This window comes from Bos grunniens, chromosome 20 (genome assembly GCF_055505025.1).
Source record: "Bos grunniens cultivar Pamir isolate PY7600 chromosome 20, Bosgru_T2T1.0, whole genome shotgun sequence".
NCBI lineage: Eukaryota > Metazoa > Chordata > Mammalia > Artiodactyla > Bovidae > Bos > Bos grunniens.
Window position 1 is genome coordinate 16252088 of NC_141184.1, and position 15451 is coordinate 16267538.

At 39.4% G+C, this 15451-nt stretch overlaps 1 pseudogene across 1 annotated transcript; it reads left to right on the top strand.

Moving 5' to 3' along the window:
* The first annotated feature begins 3952 nt into the window (after nucleotides 1-3952).
* On the top strand, nucleotides 3953-5592 carry LOC147350138 (E3 ubiquitin-protein ligase RNF167 pseudogene; annotated as a pseudogene). The gene has a single exon (XR_015149182.1). The product of XR_015149182.1 is annotated as an E3 ubiquitin-protein ligase RNF167 pseudogene (transcript).
* The last annotated feature ends 9859 nt before the right edge of the window (nucleotides 5593-15451 follow it).

The window sequence follows — 15451 nt, forward strand, 5'->3', positions numbered from 1 at the left end:
CCATGGGCCATTGTGGGAACAGATTCAACATCCAATGTGGGGGCTCTTTTGCTGATGACAGAGTACTTGAAGGGATGTTACAAACAGGTTAGACAATTCTTCCAAAGGGGAAGGGTGCTACATTTATTAGAGAAACCACTATGTCATTAATAATAAAAGGGGAACAGCTCCTCAGCACCCTTTCAAAAAGCCAGTATTACTTGAGTGGTAGTGATTATACATTTAGATTAGATAGATTTTTTTTTTTTTTTCTTTATCCATGATCAGCAGCACAGGGGAAGACATGCGGCAAGACTGTAGTTTGCTCAGACACATTCCACGAAGAGAAAGGCAAGGGAATTGGCGGTATGTGCAGGGAACGAGTGATAATGATTGACTAGGGTAAAAGTTGGGGAGGAGGAAAGAGGATATGAGGCCTGGGGCATGAGGAAGAGAGGGGAAAAAAATGGCAAGATGGTATGACAGTTAAAGATCTAGAGAGTGAGATAGAAAGGTGACAGGGATGGTCAGAGACTGGAAAATTAGGAAGTAGTACTGTGGAGGGTTTGTAGTTATTGAAATGTCAAGGTGGCAAGGAACCTGGACCCTGCTTTAACTCCTACTTTTCCTTTTTCTTATTCTCTTCAATAGCTCCACCTTCTAAAGGTAAATTATCCTTTACAAGCTGGGAAATGCAGAATCTTGCCCAAAAGAATGGATGGGGGAAAAAGGGTGATGGTCAAGAGACCATGGAAACCTACAAAGAAAGATGGCAGCCAAGATGTTCAAATAATTCACATTTAGTACATATTTTCTCTTTTAACTCTGAAAAATCATTTATTTTTACAAACTTGAGTGGTTTATTGATGATTCTATTTCAATAAATAGATAATAAATAAATAAATAAATTTGTGTCTCTGTCTACAGTATGGATGAGTTGAAAATTGAAAAAAATACATATGATCACCAATTGATTAAATAATGCAATGCCTGTCAACAACCTCACTCTTTTTCCACCATTGAATTGACTAATTGTTTTCCCCCACTGGAAGGACACAATATGGGTTTGAAGGTTTATACAGGAGTCCAGATTGTCTGATACCATATCAAGGGGATCTATTGTTCTATATGACACATTTTCTTTTGTTTAAACTTTTCTGAGAAGGCCATTACTAACTAGAAAAGAGGAAAGGGTAGAGCTTTATATTCTTTTGGGAAAGTTAAACATAGAGTTAAGAAATGCTGAAATTATGGAAATTCTTAATATATATATAATCTTATATGAACAATAGCTGGCATACAAAGGCAGGTAGTTTTGATAGCTCCTACAAGCTAAATGCCCTGGATTGAGATAGTTATGGATCACTGGTGACAAACAATGAGAATTTAATTTGGACCATCTAACCAAAAAATAAATAATTTACCAAGTTAAGCTAATAAAACTTGTACTTTACTTAAGATACAATTATTTTAAAATTATGTATTCATACATATGGGGCTTCCCTGGCAGCTCAGTCAGTAAAGAATCTGTCTGCAGTGCAGGAGACCTAGGTTCTATATATATGCTATTGATACAAAATTCATATATAACAAATTTGATAGAGATAGTATGTATTTATATATTAACTACACATGTGAATAAAATGTATATTTAACATAAATTTGATAAAATCTCAATAATAGTTGGTTACAGACTCTTGCTGAGTTAAGTTTTTTGGTAAAAAGTTTTGTTGACACTGGAGACTGTTCAGAGTTGGAAAAAGTAGTCTTGCTTTCCTGAGCTGGGAGAATGTTTCAGATTCTCTTTGCAGATGCCCTTCCAAGGCTATGCTCCTGTCTTTGACACCACAATTTTGTGTATAAGTATGTCTGCGCATGTGCACACACACACACACACACACACACACATACTGTTTTTTTTAATTGAAGAAGTTTCCCAAATTGTTAAATTCTAGAACTAAAGAAGCCTGGATTCAATTCTGTCTTTGATCATCTTAAATACAAATGCATTCAGACTAGCAACTGCACAATTCTAATGTAGTCTGGTATAATAAAAAAATCCCAGACTCTTTAAATAGTTTTTTCTTCCCTGGCTCAGATTCAAATCAAACTTGGAAAGTTTGGCTGAGTGGCAGAGGTGGGGGAGTGGGGTGCTGCTGGCTTCTCTTCTCTTGTCTTTGCGCCCCTACTGCTCTGGTCAGCTTCTGCTATTGACCTCTCGAAGACTGGTCTCAGAAGGAATAATCATGGTTGGCTGGTTCAGTAGCGATCTGGTGTCACTGACTGTCCCCACAGCAAATGATCTCAAACTAACTCCTTCTCTCTTATACATTGCTTTGGTGGAGTCCTCAGCAGTTTTTTGTTTTTTTTTTTTTGTTTTTTCTTTTTCTGAGTCTTCTAGGCTGCTCACCTGATGAGGACAATATCTTTCCTAGGATGTCTACCTGTGAGTCTTCTCCTGCCCCTAGATTCCAGTATCCACCCCTCTGTTTTGGTATCTCCTTACCCTATCAGATCAAGGGCTCTGTGGGATCCCTTTTAAGGGCTCTCCATAGCAAGGCCCATGTTTGGAATCTGGCCCATGTTGGAAACTTCTCTGGGTGCAGAAATGGAGATTGACCCAATGTACTCTCCTCCTTTTTCTCTGAGCCTCATTTTTCACAAATGTCTCCAAGTCATTTTCCCTTGACATGAGGTTAAGGGGAAGCACCACCTCACTTCCCCATGGATGGGGTGTGTGGTTGTCAGCATAGTTCACTGACAGTCATCTTGAAAGAAATTGTGTCAGTCCTTCAATTGTTTTAGACTGAGGATAGCTACTTGCTAATGCTAACAGGGCCAGTATGGGACTCCTCTCGTCTCTTCTCCACATTTATTTGAAAATCCTGAAGGAATGGTTTAAATTAGCATTTGTCTTAACATCCAGGTGGATTTAGAGCTTACTGTTTTGCGCTTCACCTTGAATAGATTATGTGAAAGAAGGAAGAGTGGCATTTAACAACTTGTTCTAGTTCCAAATTGGAAAAATACAGCAACACAGAGATAAGTCTGCAAGAATATTTTGGAAAATGGAACCAATGTACAAAAATGGCAAGATAATACTGTAATGTGAGATGCTGAACACCCAAGTCTGGAGGGACAACTTGACACTGTGTGCTCAGAATAAAACCTTTCTGTTTCTGACTTGGCCAATGAGGCACATCTTTATTTAAAGTGGCCTATAATTTTCTTTTCTAATCCAAGTTTTGACTTCTTAAAGAGAAAAAGGACAGTTGCATGGAAATGCAAAATCTAAGAACCAAAGGACCTCATTTCATGTTGTAAATGAGGTCACAAGGAAAAGTATCTAAGTTTCAACAATTTTATATTCTGGCTGTTTCCTTGGTCATATGGATCCAATGCTACACCAAAATCTTCAGGCATCTACAATAGCCTAGAAAAATGTGCTGTCCAAACACCCAGTAAGTTTATGTATTCTAGGCTAAACTGGTCCTCATAAAGAAATAAAATTTTAATTCCTATCTCCATACTGTCTTTGGTATGGGAAATAGCTTAAAAGATTGTATTGTGTCAAAGGGATAAAAGGATTAAAATGTTAAATTTTAATACAGACGATCCTTGGTTACCTGTATCATAATGGCAGAATTTATGAATTATCTCAGATTTCAAATACTTGTTTTGAGAGATAGGATGACAAAGGACTCGCACTTGTAGATATTGGTACACATTCTTAGGTCAGAATCAATTGTTATAAAACCTATATTAAAGTTAATAATCTGCTAGAATCCTCTCAGTTTGGCTTGTCTTGACTCAAGATCGAGTATGCCAGGCAAAACCAGAGTTCAGAGGTCTTTGAAGATAGACTCAAGAGTTCATCTTATCGGCCGGAAGTGTGGTGAGCACTCTCGCGAGAGCTGAAGGTACCGACGATGATGATGGTAGCTCGAGGAAGGAAGAGAAGATCGGAAGTGCTACATCTTGAGCGGCCAAGGCAGAAAGCAACCTGACTTTCTTTACCGGAAGCCCTTTTCCAGGGTATAAGGAAACGGTCCGTCTGGCTGGAAGTCCCACATTTTTGAACTCCCCCATCTTTTCAGAAGTTTTCCTGTCGTCTATGCTTGCTTCTGTGCTCTTTCCCCGTTTTATCTGTATACCAGAAAAGGATTCATTAATGTCTCTATCCTAGCTCCACTAAACGGGTGGAGCCGGCTTTCCTTTCCTGTACCATCATGTAGCTAGGAAGTAGCACATAGGGGCAGTTGGACCTCTGGGAACCCAAAGGAAGAGGGGAGGGCACAGAACTCTGCTTATGCCACCAGGACACAGCCTCTTCCGCATTTCCCCCAGTGCTGTCGCCATGCCCCCTACAGCCCTCTGTCTTCCTGTGGTCGTGGCCACTCTGCTGTGGGGAGCGTCCCCTGTCAGGGGACTCATTCGAGCGACTTCTGACCACAATGGCAGCATGGAATTTGCAGACCTCCCAGCTCTCTTTGGGGCTGCCTTGAGTCCGGAAGGACTTAAGGGGTTTCTCGTGGAGGCTCAGCCAGCCAACGCCTGCAGCCCCATTGCCCCACCTCCCCCAGCCCGGGCCAACGGATCAGTTTTCATTGCACTGCTTCGAAGATTCGACTGCAAATTTGACCTCAAGGTCCTACATGCTCAGAAGGCTGGGTATGGTGCAGCCGTGGTACACAATGTGAATTCCAATGAACTGCTGAACATGGTGGGGAGTAACGAAGAAGTCCAGCAGCAGATCTGGATCCCTTCTGTGTTCATCAGCGAAAAGAGCTCTAAGTACCTGCGTGCCTTCTTCATCTACCAGCAGGGAGCTCAGGTGCTTCTGGTCCCTGACAATGGATTCCTCTCCACCTATTTTTTCATCCTTTTCTATGGGATTTTGGCAATGCTCATTTTGGGCACGGGAGCCATAGTGATAGTTCATTGGATCCATTTCCAGAAACAGCGCTGGCGGAATCTGCTGACCAAAGAGCAACTGAAACAGATTCCTACCCACGACTATCGCAGGGGAGACCGGTATGATGTGTGTGCCATCTGCCTGGACGAATATGAGGACGGGGATAAGTTGAGGGTCCTCCCCTGTGCTCATGCCTATCACTGCCGCTGTGTGGACCCGTGGCTCACTCAGACCAAGAAGACGTGCCCTATTTGTAAGCAGCCTGTTTGCCGGAATCTTGGGGAGGAGGAGCAGGAGGAAGGAACTCAGGTGCAAATGGGCCATGAGGAAGGGGGCCTGAGAAGCCGCCCTGCCTCAGAGCGGACCTCACTTCTGGGCTCCAGCACCGTATTTCCCACTAACTTTGGCTCCTTAGCCCCGGCACCCTTTGTGTTTCTTGGGTCTTCAACAGATCCCTCACACTCTTCATCCTCCTCTTCCTCTTCCGCTGTCAATCTCATCTGATACTCCCTTTCCTTTCCACCTTTAACAACAGACTTGCACAGACCCTTTTCCTCCCACAAGTATTCCAAGTTGAGTGATAAGATATAGTTCTACCTCAGCTTTCTCCCTTACCCAACCCCTTCCTCCTGAGGGATTTGGACATGCAGAGGGACTGGATCTTCACTTACTGGGTTAATAAAAATGATGCATGCAAATCCATGGGTGAGAGCTGTCAAAAACAATTTAAAAGAGCATATTTTTATTATTTGTGTTAAGGATGAAAAAATAATTTGAAATATTATTTTAAGTAACAGAATATCTTAAATTGACTTTGCTATATTAACATTTCACATTTGTCCTCATAATGCAATTTCTCATAAAAAATTCAGTGTCTCTAGTTTACCTGTTTTAGAGTGGGTGCATATGAAGTAGTCTGCTGCTGCTGCTAATTCGCTTCAGTTGTGTCTGACTCTGCGACCCTATGGACAGCAGCCCACCAGGCTCCTCTGTCCACAGGATTCTCTAGGCAAGAATACTGGAGTGGGTTGCCATTTCCTTCTCCAATGAAGTAGTCTACACCTATCTAAATGTTTGTCATCAGTTAGTGCCTAAAGAATGCAAAGCCCCTGCAGTGTCTACATGGTCATGAGAAAAAAATAACTGGGTTGTAGGTCTCTGATCCTCTGCTTTTCCTGTAAAGTGGCTCTGTAAAAAGATTTAGTTGCCTTATAGCATGTGATCATTAGTATTCTAATCCTACTAATTGGGGTGGAATTTTAAGAGAATGCTTTTTAGCTTTGTCTTTTCCTCTCTTGAAATTAAAAACCGATTTAAGTGAAGGGAACATGCAACATCAAGTACTTTTCACCTGAGAGTGGTAACTGTTCATTCATGCCAAGTGTCTTCTGTGTCTAGAGATACCTGTGTAATTGCAAAAGATGGGAGTTGTATAATATGGAACCATTGAATATGCCCTTCCTTTTTAGAAATTAAGGTCATTTTCACCCTTTAATGATTGTTAATGTTAGCTAAGCTATTTTTCATTTGTATGGCCAATTTCAACTCATCTCAAACTTTCAAACACTACATTGATAATGCAAATGACTAAATACTCTCAATATAGCTCTTTGGATTAGAATGTTTTGTTTCATGCAAGCCTTGAAATAAACTCCTAAATCACACTGAAAACTGTCTATTTTGGAATGCAGAATCAATAATCAAAAGAAGATTTACTATTTAAATTAATATGCAATTTTGTTTCCATAAAGATGTATTTAAGATGGTAATTCTAGTTCCAAGGTCTTATTAAATCAATTGTCAATACTACTACAATTGCTTATCTATTCTATTTACTAATGTTATACTCCAGTTTTTTGATTGATATTTCTCACAATATGCATTGTTTGCCAGGAGGTTGCATTGATAAGCATTATCTGACACTGAAGGCTGTAGTATGCGGGGTCCCCAAGGAACATATTCTGAAGTAGAGCTTTGTGTACATAAACTGAATGAGTTTAAGAAGTAGAGCTGGGTGGAGGTAAAAGTTGGAGGATGGTGTTGCTGCACTGGAAGCCTTAGCAGATCCCCCCAACCTCCACTCCCACCCGCATCCCCGCCCTCAGAGAGCCCTGGAGCTGGAATGGCCCTGCAGCATTGTCCTGCAAATTGAAGCAAAAGAGCAGAGTCCATGTGCCCCTTAACTGATTTGTCATTTCTTCCAGGCTGTCACAGGGACAGAGGAAGGACATTGGGTTGGGCAGCTTTGTTCATACAAGGACAATTCCTGGAGAAAGACTCAACTATGTGAGAAATTTCACTAGTTTTGTGTGTGTGCACACATGCGCGCAAAGGTCCTTTCTGTTTTAATATGATTCTCTGAGTCAGTCAAACTCCAGGAGATAGTGAAGGACAGGGGAGACTGGTGTGCTGCAGTCAGTGGGGTCGCAAAGATTTAGTGACATGATTTAGTGACTGAACAACAACAATCCAGAAATTGCCTAATTGATATTTTTATGAGCTTCTTCTAATGTGAGTTAATACCAAAAGGGTGGCCTCTGCTAAACTGAGTCATTTATGAAACAAAAATAGGAAATAAAGATAGCTAAAGGTTTGCAGTAGAATTTTACCCCGGTCCCAGGCTCGAAAGTGGTATTGCTTTAGACATACATTGCTCAATGTCTCATGTATTCATTACGTGAATCTGTATTCATTACAAGCATCTGTTGAGCTTCTATAATGTTCCAAACCCTTCATGGACCAGTGATGGAGAAGAAAGATCCCATCCCTAATTCACTGATCTTCAGGAAGAAATAGTCATTTTGTAGCTTGATGCTTGTGACAAGTAGCAAGAAGGGATAAAAGATCTAGAAAGAATAATCAGTGCTATGCTGGAGTGGCTCATATGGGTTCAAGAGAGATAGCTGTTAAATTTTTAGGAACCTTGCCACATTGTTGCTAACTATGGGTATTATTAAAAATCATATTATATAAATTTACCATTAAATAAATTCTATTAAAAACATAGTTAATGCATATTCAGGGCTTATCACTTCATAATTATTTTATTTTATGCTCTTGAGGTTCTCTATGACTATTAGGACTACCTAGTGGAAAACCATGTAATGGTGTGTTGCTATGCCTATCTTGCCATCTCTGAGTTCAGTGACATTATATTGGAGCCTGAAATTGATCATGATGGGAGTATTTACGCCACAGAAACTGGCAAATGCTTTCTCCTTCAACTTACTCCATCAGAATATCATTTACTGTTTTGGTGATTATCTAGACTTAACAAAGTAATGGAACACTGTTAATAATATAGATTAAACTTGAATATGTCATGTCTAAAGCTAATATATTGTGAATAGTGCAACAAATTGAGATATTCTTCCAGTATTTGAAAACTGTTATCTGATTGGGCAGGTAAATTTTCACGTCATTGATGAATTAGTGAAGTTGTCACATACATTTTAGTTTTCACACTTTTTTTTTTACCTCATTAAGATAATGGAAATATCAATCAATATTTATGGCAGAACTACATTAGTTTGTCAATGATATGAACCACTTCTGAACTGGGAAATAATCAAACATTTATTCACAGACTAATTTTATGAAATCATGGTGGAATTGCAACCATAGTTTGTCTATGGACACAAGGTTTCAGCAAAAATAGGACAAATATTCTGTGAAAATGAACTGAAATTGACTATGCTGTATTTACAACAAAGAGAATATTGCATATTTTATTATTTTCATTAATTGTGTACTTCATACTCCTTTTCATCAATAAAAATTATGTACATATAGGTGTTCATGCATTTTTTTTCCCCACAAGAGTGAATTGTTAAACCTTTTCCAGCGCACCCCTGGATGAACCAAAGCTAATACAGAAATGTGCACAGTTACTGTATGAACACATGGAGTGCCATATAAGGACCAAAAAGGCTGGAGTGAGGGGGGAAGAAGAAGAAAAAGAAGGCTGAACTGAGAGCACCTTGAGAATTCAGGCTCCTCTTTCTCTACTGTACTGTGTTCCGCTTTATAGTAGATCATAAAGAAGGTAAAACGCACAAGGCCTTTTCCAGTCTGTCATCAGTATTAGTGATCACAAACGCACTAATTATTGTTTGGACTAGCTGCAGATACTCAAATTCAGCACTTCTTACAGTCCATCCCGTTTCTGATACAGTCACATCTGTTGTGAGCCTATTAAGCACTGTTGAAATGACCTGCTTTCCCTCTTGAGATGCTTCTAGGCAGTGTGGCTCTGTGTGGTTCCTCTCTTAAGTGCTCACCATGGAAGAACTATTTCCTAGAGTTACTTGGGGAAGTCTCAATTTTTCCCCTCACTGTTAGAAGGCACATCTATTAATATTTACAAACAGCAGGACTATGTTTCCCAGGTCCTTAGTTCCATATTGTACACAGTGGGGCTCAAAACCTTTGAGACTGTGATGGAATGTTCTATTCAACACACCATAGGAGAACATTTCTTTAGGCAATATTCTACCCTCAGCCCTCCTCAGATCATTTTTCTTGGGTCTCAGGCCTCAACTCTGTTCCCTCCCATTTATTTTGCTAGTTTGCTCATATGAATATATCTTATTTAATCTTTGTAGAAGTCATATGATGAAGTATTTGACAAATAAATACCTTTGAATTTAAGTTCATGCTTTTTTTTTTTTTTTGCCAGTCAAAATAATTTTACAAAATTTTTAGGACTTTTAAAAAGTGATTTGTATTTTTTTTTAAATTTTATTTTATTTTTCTATCTTTTTATTTTTATTTTTTTATTTTATTTTTTTGAAATATTTTTTAAAGATGATGTAGAATTTTTATAACTTAATTTTATTTCTTTAAAAGATACTGTTTTATTTTTAAAGTTCCTTATATAGCACCTCCCAAGACTGTAAATTCCTTAAGAGAAGAAACTATAAATTTCACCTCATTATCTTGAGGTACTAGCTCGGCCTGAATGAATACATAAGTGATTATTTGAAAATCACTTCTTTAAACTTGATTGGAGAAGGCAATGGCAACCCACTCCAGTAATCTTGCCTGGAAAATCCCAGGGACAGTGGAGCCTGGTGGCCTGCCGTCTATGGGGTCGCACAGAGTCAGACACGACTGAAGTGACTTAGCAGCAGCAGCAAACTTGATTGTATAAATAGGATTTTAAACATTTTTTCATAGTGAATTTGGCTTGTATCAAATCAGTGTGGAGAGAAGTCAGTGGCATGTTTTGAAGACGCACTGATGGTAGCAAGGGCACCACTAATTTCTGCAGCCTCTGCCCTTTTCTCAGATAGCCATCCTAACTCCACACATTTAAAAACACATCTGTTCATCCATACCTCCATCTTTCTACCCAACTACTCAATGAGTCATTCATTTTGTAAATATTAAGTTGAATCTGTTGTACTGGCTATATAATGGTATCAGGATAGATATGACCTTACCTTCATGTGAAGAAAAGAATATTAAGCCATCACAAAAAATGTGAAAAATATTGTGATAGAAAAATTCTCAGAGTAGAGGACTTTAGGTGGGGGAAAAGGATCTAGACATAAAAATTTATTGGAGGAAATAAAAATTATGTTGAGACCTAAAGGGTGGATGAGGGTTGACCAAAAATAGGAGAGGCAAGAGGGTTTAAGCTGACTGAAGTATATAATACCTGTGAACTTGAAGGGGACGAGAACACAGCATGTTCTAGGAACAAAAAGACTTCCAGTATTTCCAGGACTTGGACTGTGAAGCAAGACAGAAAGAGATGTGAGGTGGCCAGTATGAGTAGAGACTGGACCTTGAAAGGCTCAATGAACTTGTTAGAGTTTAAAAATTCTCTTAATTGTAGAGAATGGCTAGTAGGTGGGAAGAGAGGGCAAGATGAGATTTGGGAAGCCAGATGGAAAATGGTGCAATAACTCATATGAAGGAGATGGTCACCTGACCTCAGATACTGGCTGTGGGACTGGGGAATGGGGAAGGTATCTCAAACGAACTCTTAGCTACAAGGAACTGGGAGAACATAAAAGGATCCAAATGAAGAAATCGTCACGATCAGAAGACACAGGTAAGACATACATCTCTGTGTGGGCCAGATGTATCATCTTCATAAAGGTGATCATTTTTGATCATTTATATTTGAGAGCTATTGTTTAGTTTTTCTTTTTAGCAAAACTGATTAAGCTAACAGTAGAAGAGATAGAAGAAACAAACACGGGAATTGAAATAGAGGAGTATTTTCTGGTATTCTCTAGATTTATTGTTTAACTTGGGAGCAAAATCAAAATGAGATGCCAGACTGTGCTTAATATACATGCTCTCTGAACCTATGCATATAATGTGTTTGGACAAACCAGAGGCAGAGTCAGGGTCTCTGGCGATATCTTTCAAAGGGGATTAAAAACCACAGACACGGACCAAAAAGCTGGAAGGACATTTCAGGTCTGTCCTCTTGATTGAAAAGGGCACTAAAGGATTTGTAACAATTTCAGGAGAAAGCAAATAGTAGTAAATAATAATTGTTGTATGAAAGCATGGCACTATTGGTTTATAAAAGCCCATTCAAAGTTTTAAAAATCAGAGACACATTTCTATAATATTTATCTAGAACATAGATATAATGCTTAAAGGAGCTTCATTAGTAAAGTTGATCTTTATTCAACATTTGACCATGATTAGTAATTATTTGTGGGTGATTTGCTCTTATTATCACTGTAGGTTATTGTTCTTATGAATTTCAAACTGCCTATTTTTTTAAAAGATTATTTTATTTACTTAAAGATGAAGAGGAACTTTGTTGTCTGAGATTGCCTGTCGAGCACTTAATAGTCAAAGAGATGGTTTAGTTTGCCTGGAAAAGGAAATGTGACCCTGGGATTACACCCTTGAGAGATGATACTTCAATTCAAATTGGGATTCACAGAGTAATTGCAGCCTGTGGTAATGCATCTTCAACATCTTAAAATAGCTGTTATATGGGTAGAGCTTTCCCCTAGAGGAATGGCAGTGTTCACTAAGAGACGTCTTTTGTCTCTTTCAAACCACTAGAGCAGCCTTTGAACAAGGCTGAACAAAGAAACACAATATTTAATGTTTTTCTAGAGTGATTTGAAAATTCACTGCTAACAAATATATTCTCTGTTTTGGATTGTGCTGGAAATAAAAAATAAATAAAAAAAGTAAACAAAATAATGTCTGAAATGACTTCATGTTTGGGTTATTTTGTGTGTGTATGTGTGCTTCTAATAGTTGCCATAAAATTTGGACATCCTGGAGCTCTTCCTTAATGTGCAAGCAAGTCACTGAACAAACTCTTCATGTATTGGGTCATTAAACAGATTTTCTCTATGTTCTTTTCAGAAAAACACACAGAATTAAAAATATGTCACTATTTTTTCTATCCCTAGTAGGCAAGCAGTGACTGACAGCTAACAGTGAGATATTTCTTAATTCTTAATTATACAAATTGAGCCAGTGGTTTTCTTAAATATACAGTGAACTGAGTTGTTTCCCTTTTTTTTGTTGTTGGTGAGAGTTTGGACAAGAAAATTTTAAAAATCTTCTTTAGAAAAAAGGCCCTTAAAGGGTTCTTTATTCACAAAGAGAGTTGTAAAACACAGAAAAACATGAAGATGAAGTGGAATGTGGCAAATGGGAAGCTAGACCACACCTAAAAGATATGAGACTGTGAGAGTCAGTCTTTTCTCACATCCAGAACCGATTAGATGACAAACTGCCTCCAAGGAAGACTGTTAGGAAGAGAGTATGCTATCATGTCTGACTCTTTGTGACCCCAAGGACAGTAGCCTGCCAGGCTTCTCTGCCCTTGGGATTTCCCAGGCAAGAATATTGGAGTGAGTTGCCATTTCCTACTCCAAGGATCTTCTCAACCCAGGAATTGAACCCAGGTCTCCTGCATTGCAGGTGGATTCTTTACCATCTGACGCACCAGGGAAGACCTGGAAAGAGAGTACCTAAGTTGAGATGAGAGAGCATGACTGTCAGAATGGTTATGAAAGTTCTAAACCAAGAAGAAAAGACAAAACCCATCAGAAAGCAACTGAAAAGGTAGAGAGTCCAGAGAGAATGAATTTATATCACACTCGAAGAGCAAGAAAATAAATGACAGACAGGCAGCAAGGTTGGGTGATCAAGTGGACTGAGATAATAAGAGGAGGGACAAAATGTCTTCAGGTTGATCCAATCAGTTTAGAAATGAAATCTGCAAGGGCCCAGAGGCAGTTAGGTGATTAATTTAGAAATCCTTGAATATATGGTAGATGCTTAAAGGAAGTCCATTGGATACAATAGAGCACAGGCAGAAACTTGGCATTAAAAATAAAATATCAGAGGCCCCAGTACCCAGGGACTATGAGAGTAGAAACAGAGAGAGATGCAAGGTGCAAGCCAGGTGATGTCAACAACAGCTCTAGAAGCTGTAGAGCAGGGTAGATTCACTAGAGCTCTACTCAAAAAGCACGGTTGCCTTGTGGGTACAGTGAATATGTTACAAGCACAAGGAGATATCAAGGTTGATTCTTTTTCCTCAGAAATCTGAAAATCTAATAGGGATTCTACCATCAGACATTCCCCTTTCTAAACCAAATAGATGGAGGTCTCTTGCAGAGCTGCTGCTATACATGACTTTACATTTATTTTGCTTTATACTAGGTAGGCTTCAGACCCCAGTCAGCCTGGTCCAAAGGCTTACATGTGCAAGATTTGCAAGAGTCCTGGGAGAAGTGATTGCTGCGCGGATGGGGAATAGACTGAGACTCGTTCTTGACATCCACCCTAATTTGTCTTCTAGGCATGTAACCAAGGGATGCTGAGCAGCACAGTTGTTCTGGAGCCCTTTCCTTGGCCATGCTAAGCATGAGGCCCAAGATGAAACTGCATGAAAGGTGTTTAGTGTGGTACTGATGAAGGAAATAAGGCTTGATTTGTTAAGAGCAGTATTAGTAGTGGCCATAACCATGTTATGAAAAAGTCCAGGAAAGTCTTAGCTACTCTAAGGAATGAATTTAATTCTTTAGGAAACAAGACTTAACAAGCCCACTGTGATCATTGTCATCCTTCAGTTGTCACACTATGCCATTGCAACCATTTTCCTTTTTCTGCTGATAAAGAATCTTTCTTACTTTTCCGTAACTGGTCCAGTGAATCTATGTTTGGTCAAATACTTGAATGTACTCTCTAGGTATTATCTGTTTAGGTAGATGATACTGGGATACAAGAAAGAGCATACAGCAGGGTGTGGGAAACCACATGGCTTGGGCTAATTCATGTCATTGTCTGTTTTTATATATAAAATTTTACTGAAACATAGCCATACTCATTCACTTATTGTTGTTATTCATTCACTAAGTTGTCCAATTCCTTGCAACCCTGTGGGCTGGTAGGACACCAGGTTTCCCTGACCTCTACTATCTCCCAGAGTTTGCTCAAATTCATGTCCACTGAGCTGGCAATGCTATCTAACTATTCCATCCTCTGCCACCCTCTTCTCCTTTTGCCTTCAGTATTTCCCAGCACCAGAGTCTTTTCCAATAAATCGACTCTTCGCATCAGGTGGCAAAAGTATTGAGCCTCAGCTTCAGCATCAGTCCTTCCAGTGAATATTCAGGGTTGAGCTCCTTTAAGATTGATTTGTTTGATCTCCTTGCAGTCCAAGGGACTCTCAAGAGTCTTCTCCAGCACCACGATTTGAAAGCATCACTTGCATATCACCTATGGCTACTTTCCTGCTACAGCTGCAAAGTTGAATAGTGCTATTTGGTCACAGTCAAAACCTTTGATCTATGACCCTTTGAGAAAAAAAAAATCTGTTGACTCCTATTCTACAATCAGGCTTCTCAGGTGACATAATGGTAAATAATCCACATGCCAATGCTGGAGACTCAAGAGACTTGGGTTCAATCCATGGATCGGAAAGATCCCCTGGAGTAGGAAATGGTAACCTGCTTCAGTATTCTGGCCTGGAAAATTCCATGGACAGAGCAGCCTGGAGGCTATAGTCCACAGGGCCACAAAGAATTGGACACAACTGAGCACACAGCTATTTGTCTGTCTATTCTACAACCAGTATATTGCCCAGTGCTTAAAAGAGGCTAGTTTCAAATCCCACCTTTTCCATTTCCTAGCTTTGTGACCTTGGACAATTTATCTAACTCTGCTCTTCAGTTTCCATATCTGCAATGTAAGGTAATGTAAGGAGAAAAGGATGACAGAGGATGAGATGGTTGGATGGCATCACTGACTCAATGGACATGAGTCTGAGTAAGCTCTGAGAGTATTGGTGAGGGACAGGGAAGCCTGGCATGCTGCAGTCCATGGGGTCACAAAGAGTTGGACAGGACTGAGTGACTGAACTGAACTGAAGGTAATAACAGATCTACTTCATGAGCTTGATATGAGGATTAGATTGATTAAATCATGAATTCTTGTAATGATACTCATAGTGCTGCAAGTACTCAATGAAAATTAGCTATTGTTATCATTATTTGACAGTGCATTATTTTTAAAAATATATTCAGTTCAGTTCAGTTCACTCAGTCATGTCCG